Below are 13,120 nucleotides of genomic sequence, written 5' to 3'. Positions count from 1 at the left end.
GGTAAAAAAAAGTATTTGATCCCCTGTTGATTTTGTACGTTTGCCCACTGACAAAGAAATGATCAGTCTATAATTGTAATGGTAGGTTTATTTGAACAGTGAGAGACAGAATAACAACAACAAAAAATCCAGAAAAACGCATGTCAATAATGTTATGAATTGATTTGCATTTTAATGTGGGAAATAAGTATTTGACTCCCTCTCAATCAGAAATATTTCTGGCTCCCAGATGTCTTTTATACAAGTAACGAGCTGAGATTAGGAGCACACTCTGAAAGGGAGGGGGTAGCAGTACCGAGTAAATGTGTAAATGTTCAGGGGTACAGGTTAGTCATGGTAATTGAGGTAATATGTAAATGTTGGTAGGGGTTAAGTGACTATGCATAGATGACAAACATTGAGTAGCAGCAGCATAAATGCAAATAACCATTTAATTAGCTGTTCAGCAGTCTTATGGCTTGTGGGAAAAAGCTGTTCAGAAGCCTCTTGGACCTAGACTTGATGCTCTGGTACCGCTTGCCGTGCGGTAGCAGAGAGAACAGTCTATGACTGGGGTGGCTGGAGTCTTTGACAGTTTTTAGGGCCTTCCTCTGACACCGCCTGGTAGAGGTCCGGGATGGAAGGAAGCTTGTAGGGCCTTGCGGTTGGAGGCTGAGCAGTTGCCATACCAGGCGGTGATGCAACCAGTCAGGATGCTCTCGATGGTGTAGCTGTAGAACTTTTTGAGGATGTGGGGACCCATGACATCTTTTCAGTCTCTTGAGGGGGAATAGGCGTTGTCGTGACCTCTTCACGACTGTCTTGGTGTATTTGGACCATGATAGTTTGTTGGTGATGTGGACACCAAGGAACTTGAAGCTCTCAACCTGCTCCACTACAGCCCTGTCGATGAGCATGGGGGCGCGCTCTGCCCACCTTTTCCTGTAGTCCACAATCATTTCCTTTGTCTTGATCACATTGAGGGAGAAGTTGTTGCCTTGGCACCACACTTCCAGGTTCCTGACCTCCTCCCTATAGGCTGTCTCATCGTTGTCTGTGATCAGGCCTACCACAATGTCATCAATGCACTTATTGATGAAGCCGGTGACTGATGTGGTATACACCTCAATGCCATTGGATGAGTCCCAGAACATATTCCAGTCTGTGCTAGCGGAACAGTCCTGTAGCTTAGCAGCTGCGTCATCTGACCACTTCCATATTGAGCGAGTCACTGGTACTTCCTGCTTTAGTTTTTGATTGTAAGCAGGAGGAGAGCATTATGGTCAGATTTGCCAAATGGAGGGCGAGCTTTGTAGGTGTCTCTGTGTGGAGTAAAAGTGGTCCTCTTGTTGCACATGTAACATGCTGGTAGAAATTAGGTAAAACAGATTTAAATTTCCCTGCATGAAAGTCCCCGGCCACTAGGAGCGCCGTCTCTGGATGAGCATTTTCTTGTTTGCTTATGGCTTTATACTGCTCGTTGAGTACGGTCTTAGTGCCAGCATCGGTTTGTGGTGGTAAATAGACAGCTACGAAAAATATAGATTAACTCTTGGTGAATAGTGTGGTCTACAGTTTATCATGAGATACTCTACCTCAGGCAAACAAAACCTTGAGACTTCCTTAATATTTGATTTTGTGCACCAGCTGTTATTAACAAATAGACACAGACCGCCACCCCTTGTTATCCATGTCGTCGTTCAGTCAGGACACGGAGAAACATAAGATATCACAGTTTAATGTCCCGTTGGTAGAATAGTTTTGACAGGAGTTCATCCAGTTTATTCTTCAATGATTGCACATTGGCCAATAGGACGGATGATAGAGGCGGGTTACCCACTCGCCGACAAGGCACCCGGACCTGCGTCCCCTGTATCTGTGTCCTCTCTTCAGGTGAATGACGGGGATTTGGGCCTTGTCCGGTGTCTGAAGTAAATCCTTTGCGTCCGACTTGTTAAAGAAAATAATCTTTGTCCTGTACGAGGTGAGTGATCACTGTTCTGATATCCAGAAGCTCTTATAATATGTACAAAATAAGTTACAATTAACGCAAAAAAAAACATTAAATAATAGCACAATTGATTAGGGGCCCATTACTAATGCATAGTGGTCTTTATTGTTTTGGCTGGTCAAGTCTGAGATTGTGGCTGTGATGATGAGGCTGAGGAGCTGCTCTCTCTGGTCCAGGTAGCACTGGTGGATCTCCTCCGACAGCTGATGGTACCTGGGGATGACAGAACACGGGTCTGCATTACACATAGGTGACAGAACACGGGTCGGCATTACACATAGATGACAGAACATGGGTCGGCATTACACATAGGTGACAGAACACGGGTCGGCATTACACATAGATGACAGAACACGGGTCGGCATTACACATAGATGACAGAACACGGGTCGGCATTACACATCGATGACAGAACACGGGGAGGCATTACACATAGATGACAGAACACGGGTCGGCATTACACATAGACGACACACAAGGGTAGGTATTACACATAGATGACAGAACACGGGTCGGCATTACACATAGGTGACAGCACACGGGTAGGTTTTACACATAGATACTGTAACAGAACATGTGTAGGAATTAGGAAATACTTTTAAACCTCCCCCTGTCTGGGTTTGTATTACCAACATATTTCAAGCAGACCACCATAGGCCCTGTGCCCAAGAACACTAAGGTAACCTACCTAAATGACTACCGACCTGTAGCACTCACTTCTGTAGCCATGAAGGCTGGTCATGGCTCACAACACAATTTTCCCAGAAACCCTAGACCCACTCCAATTCGCATAGCGCCCCAACAGATCCACAGATGATACAATCTCTATTGCACTCCACGCTGCCCTTTCATGCCTGGACAAAAGGAACACCTATGTGAGAATGCTACTCATTGACTACAGCTCAGTGTTCAACACCATAGTGTCCTCAAAGCTCATCACTAAGCTGAGGACCCTGGGACTAAACACTTCCCTCTGCAACTGGATACTGGACTTCCTGATGGGCCGCCCCCAGGTGGTAAGGGTAGGTAACAGCACATCCGCCACGCTGATCCTCAAGACAGGGGCCCCTCCCCTTTTTATTCACTGCTAGGTATGGCAACTGCTCGGCCTCCGACCGAGCTTCCTGCCATCTAGGACCTCTATACCAGGCAGTGTCAGAGGAAGGCCCTAAAAATTGTTCTTGACTCCAGCCACCCTAGTCATAGACTGTTCTCTCTGCTACCGCATGGCAAGTGGTACCGGAGCACCAAGTCTAAGTTCAAAAGGATTCTAAAAAGCTTCTAACTCCAAGCCATAAGACTCCTGAACATCTAAGCAGTGGCTACCCAGAATATTTGCATTGTTCCCCCCCTTATGCTGCTGCTACTCTGTTCATTATCTATGCATAGTCACTTTAATAACTCTACCTTCATGTACATATTACCTCAACTACCTCGAATAACCGGGACCCCCCGCACATTGACTCTGTACCGGTACCCCCTGTATATAGCCTCCACATTGACTCTGTACCGGTACCCCCTGTATATAGCCTCCACATTGACTCTGTACCGGTACCCCCTGTATATAGCCTCCACATTGACTCTGTACTGGTACCCCCTGTATATAGCCTCCACATTGACTCTGTACTGGTATCCCCTGTATATAGCCTCCACATTGACTCTGTACTGGTATCCCCTGTATATAGCCTCCACATTGACTCTGTACTGGTATCCCCTGTATATAGCCTCCACATTGACTCTGTACTGGTATCCCCTGTATATAGCCTCCACATTGACTCTGTACCGGTACCCCCTGTATATAGCCTCCACATTGACTCTGTACCGGTACCCCCCTGTATATAGCCTCCACATTGACTCTGTACCGGTACCCCCTGTATATAGCCTCCACATTGACTCTATACCGGTACCCCCTGTATATAGCCTCCACATTGACTCTGTACCGGTACCCCCTGTATATAGCCTCCACATTGACTCTGTACCGGTACCCCCTGTATATAGCCTCCACATTGACTCTGTACCGGTACCCCCTGTATATAGCCTCCACATTGACTCTGTACCGGTACCCCCTGTATATAGCCTCCACATTGACTCTGTACCGGTACCCCCCTGTATATAGCCTCCACATTGACTCTGTACCGGTACCCCCTGTATATAGCCTCCACATTGACTCTATACCGGTACCCCCTGTATATAGCCTCCACATTGACTCTGTACCGGTACCCCCTGTATATAGCCTCCACATTGACTCTGTACCGGTACCCCCTGTATATAGCCTCCACATTGACTCTGTACCGGTACCCCCTGTATATAGCCTCCACATTGACTCTGTACCGGTACCCCCTGTATATAGTCTCACTATTGTTATTTTACTGCTGCTCTTTAATTATTTGTTACTTTTATTGCTTAAGGTATTTTTCTATAAACTGCATTGTTGGTTAAGGGCTTGTAAGTAAGAATTTCACTGTAAAAGTCTACACCTGTTGTATTTGGCGCATGTGACAAATAAAAGTTGTTTTGAATGACATAAAGATAACAGAACACACCACAGTAGGTGAGGCGATCCTGATAAGCCATGATCATGCAGTACATGAACCCAATACTCACTCAAGTATTCTCTCTGACCTCTGTTCCATTTGTTCAATCAGCATCTGAAAGAACAATCACTATTATTCATCTCTACAAACACAACAGAGTTTTTCAACCAAAAGGATGGTTAGCAATTTGATGTTTAATTCCAACAGAATAAATAAATAATTCTACTCACTCTGACTTTGGGTGCAGCTGCTCTGAACTTGACACAGTGTAAAGGCATCGTCTGGGTCCGTTAGACCCAACAGATCCTGAAAGAAAAATACATTTGAAATCAGACAGACAACTCAAGACAGAAGACTTGTGTACCAGTACCAAGTCAAAATCCATGATAAAAAAGCGTCCTAGGACTCCTTCCTACCCTTTTTGTTCACTGGCTGGTGAGATTCTGCATAGCGTTCCCAGTGTGAGTCTTCATGAAGGGCTTTAGACAGACATTGTTGGAACTTGGTCAGATACACTGGGTGATCCCAATATGAAGACACAGCTCTACAATAGAATACACACTTTCCTACGTGGGATGAAAATATAATTACATGGGAAGAAACATACTCTATACTGTCATCCAATTTCCAAAGCATTGGTATAAATCCTTCACTGTTTACAGACCGTGTGGGTGGGTTTAATTTCTGCAGAGGCAGGGCGAGAATGAACTTTTGCAAGGCTCGAGTCAGGAAAAAGATTAACCAATGACATTTGCTAAAGGATTTAAAATGCCACAGAATGGAGGAGGGGCACAGGGTTTAATAAAAAAAAAATTAAAGACAGCTAACCGTGTTGATGTTCTCCAACTCGTTGTTGTAAGAATGCTTCTGCTGTACGTTCTCAGTCACAGCCACCAGTTCTGACTGTTTAAGAGAAAACTATCTGTTGACAGGGAACTAGGATTTTGATAACAGGCTGACATTTAAATGTCTGACGTTTTATTCCATTACAAATGGAAACAGGTCCATACTACTTTGTTCTGTTGGTACTTTTTGTGCCTCTGACACAGTCACATATGACTGTCAGATAACCAACATGTAGGCTACGTGACTGTGTCAGAGAACCTACACCTACAGTGGTTTCTCCACTAAATGTTTTGCGATTATGCTGCGGGATTTAAAGGTAATTTGTGGTTTAGTACGGTACCCTGCGACACCACTTCATTGCTCAAGACCACCACAAGGGGGAGTTACAGCACTGATTATGCTTTTATTAGGCGTCCAAAACTCCGAAATTACTGTTAGGCCATATCACCCAGGGCGACTATCAAATGCTTCTCAAAGATGCCCTCTGGTGGTCAAACTAGCACTAACCAGCATTAATGGTCCCAGTGCTTCACACTTAAATAAAGTGCCATTGAATTCTGCAGCACCATGCAAGCTGCACCGCAGTACGCTGCAATTTTTAAAGGATGAACCACTGTAGCCATAGTTGGTTCTCTGACACAGTCACATAGTCTACGTGTTGGTCCTCAGCGCGGTCGTCGCTATTTACCACAGCCACAAAGTCATGAACTCCTCTTATTTCTACAATTTACCTTTTTAAAATTTCAATTGAAACTTAATCCTAACCTTAACCACACTGCTAACCCTATGCCTTAACCTTAAATGAAGACTAACAATACATGTTTTGTTTTCATACATTTTAACGGTATGCCAATTTGTACTTTGTGGCTGGGATATCAACTGGAAACCCGACAGCAGCAGACGGGGTCCTGTTCCGGGAAAAGGGGCGGAGTTCCAAAAAGGGGGAGGACTGTGACTACAGCTTCCAATAGTATGACTATTTTCAGAACACATGTACACATCATTGGTTGAAACGTTGAAAGGCTTCAAACGTTGCACACGGAAATTAAGATGATAAATGAAGGTTTATGCTCAGGTGGAATTTAGTGAACAGTGTTGTTCCAATGCAGTTGCAAGTCTGTAACATCAAATCAAACTTTATTTGTCACATGCGCCGAATACAAGTGTAGACCTTACTGTGAAATACTTATTTACAAGCTAAGGGCAGTTCAAGAGGAGTTAAGAAAATATTTACCAAATAAAATAATAAAAAGTAACACAATAACATAACAATAACGAGGCTATATACAGGGGGTACCGGTACCGAGTCAGAGTGGAGGTTATATACAGGGGGTACCGGTACCGAGTCAGTGTGGAGGTTATATACAGGGGGTACCGGTACCGAGTCAGAGTGGAGGTTATATACAGGGGGTACCGGTACCGAGTCAGAGTGGAGGTTATATACAGGGGGTACTGGTACCGAGTCAGAGTGGAGGTTATATACAGGGGGTACTGGTACCGAGTCAGAGTGGAGGTTATATACAGGGGGTACCGGTACCGAGTCAGAGTGGAGGTTATATACAGGGGGTACCGGTACCGAGTCAGTGTGGAGGTTATATACAGGGGGTACCGGTACCGAGTCAGTGTGGAGGTTATATACAGGGGGTACTGGTACCGAGTCAGAGTGGAGGTTATATACAGGGGGTACCGGTACCGAGTCAGTGTGGAGGCTATATACAGGGGGTACTGGTACCGAGTCAGAGTGGAGGCTATATACAGGGGGTACCGGTACCGAGTCAGTGTGGAGGCTATATACAGGGGGTACCGGTACCGAGTCAGAGTGGAGGCTATATACAGGGGGTACCGGTACCGAGTCAGTGTGGAGGCTATATACAGGGGGTACCGGTACCGAGTCAGTGTGGAGGTTATATACAGGGGGTACTGGTACCGAGTCAGTGTGGAGGCTATATACAGGGGGTACCGGTACCGAGTCAGAGTGGAGGTTATATACAGGGGGTACCGGTACCGAGTCAGAGTGGAGGTTATATACAGGGGGTACCGGTACCGAGTCAGTGTGGAGGCTATATACAGGGGGTACCGGTACCGAGTCAGTGTGGAGGTTATATACAGGGGGTACTGGTACCGAGTCAGAGTGGAGGTTATATACAGGGGGTACCGGTACCGAGTCAGAGTGGAGGCTATATACAGGGGGTACCGGTACCGAGTCAGAGTGGAGGTTATATACAGGGGGTACCGGTACCGAGTCAGTGTGGAGGTTATATACAGGGGGTACCGGTACCGAGTCAGTGTGGAGGTTATATACAGGGGGTACCGGTACCGAGTCAGAGTGGAGGTTATATACAGGGGGTACCGGTACCGAGTCAGAGTGGAGGTTATATACAGGGGGTACTGGTACCGAGTCAGAGTGGAGGTTATATACAGGGGGTACTGGTACCGAGTCAGAGTGGAGGTTATATACAGGGGGTACTGGTACCGAGTCAGAGTGGAGGTTATATACAGGGGGTACCGGTACCGAGTCAGAGTGGAGGTTATATACAGGGGGTACCGGTACCGAGTCAGAGTGGAGGTTATATACAGGGGGTACTGGTACCGAGTCAGTGTGGAGGTTATATACAGGGGGTACTGGTACCGAGTCAGAGTGGAGGTTATATACAGGGGGTACCGGTACCGAGTCAGAGTGGAGGTTATATACAGGGGGTACCGGTACCGAGTCAGAGTGGAGGTTATATACAGGGGGTACCGGTACCGAGTCAGAGTGGAGGTTATATACAGGGGGTACTGGTACCGAGTCAGTGTGGAGGTTATATACAGGGGGTACTGGTACCGAGTCAGAGTGGAGGTTATATACAGGGGGTACCGGTACCGAGTCAGAGTGGAGGTTATATACAGGGGGTACTGGTACCGAGTCAGTGTGGAGGTTATATACAGGGGGTACTGGTACCGAGTCAGAGTGGAGGTTATATACAGGGGGTACCGGTACCGAGTCAGAGTGGAGGTTATATACAGGGGGTACCGGTACCGAGTCAGAGTGGAGGTTATATACAGGGGGTACCGGTACCGAGTCAGAGTGGAGGTTATATACAGGGGGTACCGGTACCGAGTCAGAGTGGAGGTTATATACAGGGGGTACTGGTACCGAGTCAGTGTGGAGGTTATATACAGGGGGTACTGGTACCGAGTCAGTGTGGAGGTTATATACAGGGGGTACCGGTACCGAGTCAGAGTGGAGGTTATATACAGGGGGTACCGGTACCGAGTCAGAGTGGAGGTTATATACAGGGGGTACCGGTACCGAGTCAGAGTGGAGGTTATATACAGGGGGTACCGGTACCGAGTCAGAGTGGAGGTTATATACAGGGGGTACTGGTACCGAGTCAGTGTGGAGGTTATATACAGGGGGTACTGGTACCGAGTCAGTGTGGAGGTTATATACAGGAGGTACTGGTACCGAGTCAGAGTGGAGGTTATATACAGGGGGTACTGGTACCGAGTCAGTGTGGAGGTTATATACAGGGGGTACCGGTACCGAGTCAGTGTGGAGGTTATATACAGGGGGTACTGGACCCGAGTCAGTGTGGAGGTTATATACAGGGGGTACTGGTACCGAGTCAGAGTGGAGGTTATATACAGGGGGTACTGGTACCGAGTCAGTGTGGAGGTTATATACAGGGGGTACTGGTACCGAGTCAGAGTGCAGGGGTACAAGTTAGAGGTAATTTGTACATGTATGTAGGGGTGAAGTGACTATGCATAGATAATAAACAGCGTGTAGCAGCAGTGTAAAAACAAATGGGTGGGGTCAATGTAATAGTCCGGTGGCCATTTGATTAATTGTTCAGCGGTCTTATGGCTTGGGGAGTAGAAGGGAGGATAGAGCCTTTTGGTCCCAGACTTGACGCTCTGGTACCGCTTTTTATTTTTTATTTCACCTTTACTTATCCAGGTAGGCCAGTTGAGAACACCTTTATTTATCCAGGTAGGCCAGTTGAGAACACCTTTATTTATCCAGGTAGGCCAGTTGAGAACACCTTTATTTAACCAGGTAGGCCAGTTGAGAACAAGTTCTCTTTTACAACTGCGACCTGGCCAAGATAAAGCAAAGCAGTGTGAACAGACAACAACACAGAGTTACACATGGAGTAAACAATAAACAAGTCAATAACACAATAACACTCTGCGGAAGCAAGGAAAACAGTCTTTGACTTGGGTGACTGGAGTCTCTGACAATTTTATGGGCTTTCCTCTGACACCGCCTATTATATAGATCCTGGATTGCAGGAATCTTGGCCCCAGTGATATACTGGGCCGTACGCACTACCCTCTGTAGCGCCTTACGGTCAGATGCCGAGCAGTTGCCATACCAGGCGGTGTTGCAACCGGTCAGGATGCTCTTGATGGTGCAGCTATAGAACTTTTTGAGGATCTGGGGACCCATGCCAAATCCTTTCAGCCTTCTGAGGGGAAAAGGTTTTGTCATGCCCTCTTCACGACTGTCTTGGTGTGTTTGGACAATGATAAGAACGTTGGTGATGTGGACACCAAGGAAATTGAAACTCTTGACCCGCTCCACTACAGCCCAGTTGATGTTAAAGGGGGCCGGTTCGGCCCGCCTTTTCCTGTAGTCCACCATCAGCTCCTTTTTCTTGCTCACACTGCCAGTTCTCTGACCTCCTCTCTATAGGCTGTCTCATTGTTGTGATCAGGCCTACCACTATTGTGTTGTCAGCAACTTAATGATGGTGTTGGAGTCGTGTTTGGCCACGCGGTCGTGGGGGAACAGGGAGTACAGGAGGGGACTAAGTACACATCCCTGAGGGGCCCCAGTGTTGAGGATCAGCGTGGCAGACGTGTTGTTTTAGCTTGTAAGCAGGAATCAGGAGGATATAATTACAGTCAGATTTTCCAAGTGGAGAGCGGGGGAGAGCTTTGTATGCATTTCTTTGTGTGGAGTAAAGGTGGTCTAGAGATGTTTTTCCTCTGGTTGCACATGTGACATTCAGGTAAAATTTTTGTAAAACTGATTTACGTTTGCCCTGCATTAAAATCACTGGCCACTAGGAGCACCACTTCTGGGTGAGCATTTTCTTGTTTGCTTTTGGCCTTATAGAGTTGGTTGAGAGCGGTCTTAGTGCCAGCATCGGTCTGTGGTGGTAAATAGACGGCTACGAATAATATAGATGAGAACTCTCTTGGTAGATAGTGTGGTCTACAGCTTATCATAAGGTACTCTACCTCAGGCGAGCAATATCTCGAGACTTCTTTAATATTAGACATCGCGCACCAGCTGTTATTGACAAAAAGACGCTCACACCCCAAAAAAGCACACACCCCCATTGAGGACACTCTTTGACATTGTGTCACTAAACAGAGGAATGACATAACCCAAAGCATCAATTTGCATGACAGCATAGAAGCACTCACTGCTGTTGCCCATCGCTTCTAGAATTAGATTAATAAGAATGTCCTTTTGGTGTCTGCTACCTGGGTGGAGTTGAGTTGAAAATTCTTGGCTAGGTAACAGACTCTGTTAGTATGTGTAATGTGTAGGTAGATTGTAATGTGTGTGTTTTACCTGCTACCATACTGAGATGGTGACATTTACCACCAGGTGGAGCCCTGGATCAGATTTTACATCCAATAAGTGATTTTTCCACAATCTAAGGACATAACTAGGCATACGGAACACTTCTGTATGACTCTCAGAATTACAATAATATCAGACAAAACCATGTTAAACTGTACTGGTTTGTAAATCAACATACGTTGTGCTGAATGTATTTTTAAAAGAGACACTTATACAAAGAGCAATCCCAAAAATACTGTCTGTGGAATGTTTGTGAAAGCAAGAACCCTTGAACCAGACTGACAGACTCATAGACGGCCATGTACTGCGTCTATTCAACCACTTTATTATGAAGGGGTATGAGACAGTTTCTGCCCCCAGCATACAGTCTGTCTAGACGTGGATCGATAAGTCCCAAGAAAGGTCAGAGATCTGCATCTAGTAATGACACAAATAGTAGGCCTACATATATATCACGAGTTTCGTCTGTGTTTCCTTCTCCGTTGTTTTTTTTGCGCTGTTTTCAACCAAACAATCTGCTTTCATTTATGTGAAATGTTTGTCTTCACAAGGGGCTCCTGAGTGGCGCAGCGGTCTAAGCCACTGCGTGTCAGTGCTAGAGGCATCACTACAGACTTTGGTTCCATTCCAGGTTGTATCACAAACGACCGTGATTGGGAGTCCCATAGGATGGCGTACAATTGGCCCAGTGTCATCCGGGTTAGGTCATTGTAAATAAGAATTAGTTCTTAACTGACTTGCCTAGTTAAATAAAGAATAAATATATATATATATATATATATATAAAAGAGTGGGGGGAAGAAAGGAGAAAATATGATTTCATAGTTAATATTCGTCTAACAGAATGTTCTTTCTTTGTTGTGGTAGAAAAACAACCAATTTACCTTCAGTTAAAATAAAATTTTCTTGCCAAACGTTGATACGTTCCATGTTTCTTTGCCATTGCTTGGAAAAATGGTGAATGTACTGTACAGAATATCCAAGACATATAATCCACATCCGAATATAAGTTTCAAATAATAATTTGATATTAAAAATCACCTGATATTGTTGCTTAATCAGTCTTTCCAATATGTGTTATTCATTAATACAGTTTGTTAAAAAAATATAGTGTTTGAGACTACAGCTTTAGAATGTTCATCAGTCATCAAACAGTACACCGAATTGATTACACCGTATTGATTACTCCGTATAGCAAGTACACCGTATTGATTACACCATATTGATTACACCGTATTGATTACACCGTATTGATTACACCGTATAGCAAGTACACCGTATTGATTACACCATATTGATTACACCGTATTGATTACACCGTATAGCAAGTACACCATATTGATTACACCATATTGATTACACCGTATTGATTACACCGTAGAGCAAGTACACCGTATAGCAAGTGTACCGTATTGATTACACCGTATTGATTACACCGTATTGATTACACCATATTGATTACACCGTATTGATTACACCATATTGATTACACCGTATAGCAAGTACACCGTATTGATTACACCATATTGATTACACCGTATTGATTACACCATATAGCAAGTACACCATATTGATTACACCGTATTATTTACACTGTATTGATTACACGGTATAGCAAGTACACCATATTGATTACACCGTATTGATTACACCGTATAGCAAGTACACCATATTGATTACACCGTATTGATTACACCATATAGCAAGTACACCATATTGATTACACCATATAGCAAGTACACCGTATAGCAAGTACACCATATTGATTACACCATATAGCAAGTACACCGTATAGCAAGTACACCGTATAGCAAGTACACCGTATAGCAAGTACATCGTATAGTTTCCTTCTTTTGAAAAGCATCTTACTGTATGACTATTTGAACACCATCGTTGCTTCATAATGGCTTCAGGGCGTTCCGACGGCTGATAACCCCATTCTGTGTCAGATTGCGTGCAAATCCACGGTTCTCTCCCTGAAATGACTGAATGTTCATGCAATAAAATAAATAGGATTTCTTGAACCGTGTTTTCATTGACTTAGATAACATCTTAATCAGTTGGCATGGTTAGAATCTCTTTCTATTCCTCTCTATTGGGATTGTCTCCGGTACCGTATCACAGAAACAACCGCCAACCTCGGTGAAGCCACAAGCCAATATATTG

General features: G+C 45.0%; 1 pseudogene; it reads right to left on the bottom strand.

Annotated features, from left to right (window-relative positions):
* LOC109905270 (conserved oligomeric Golgi complex subunit 3-like) overlaps nucleotides 1-5,883 on the bottom strand; it is a 53,542-nt pseudogene extending 47,659 nt beyond the window's left edge.
* Between the last annotated feature and the right edge of the window lie 7,237 nt (nucleotides 5,884-13,120).

The sequence above is a fragment of the Oncorhynchus kisutch genome, linkage group LG2 (assembly GCF_002021735.2).
Source record: "Oncorhynchus kisutch isolate 150728-3 linkage group LG2, Okis_V2, whole genome shotgun sequence".
Lineage (NCBI taxonomy): Eukaryota > Metazoa > Chordata > Actinopteri > Salmoniformes > Salmonidae > Oncorhynchus > Oncorhynchus kisutch.
The sequence above is the reverse complement of the archived record's forward strand: the minus strand, read 5'-3'. Positions and strand labels throughout refer to the sequence as shown.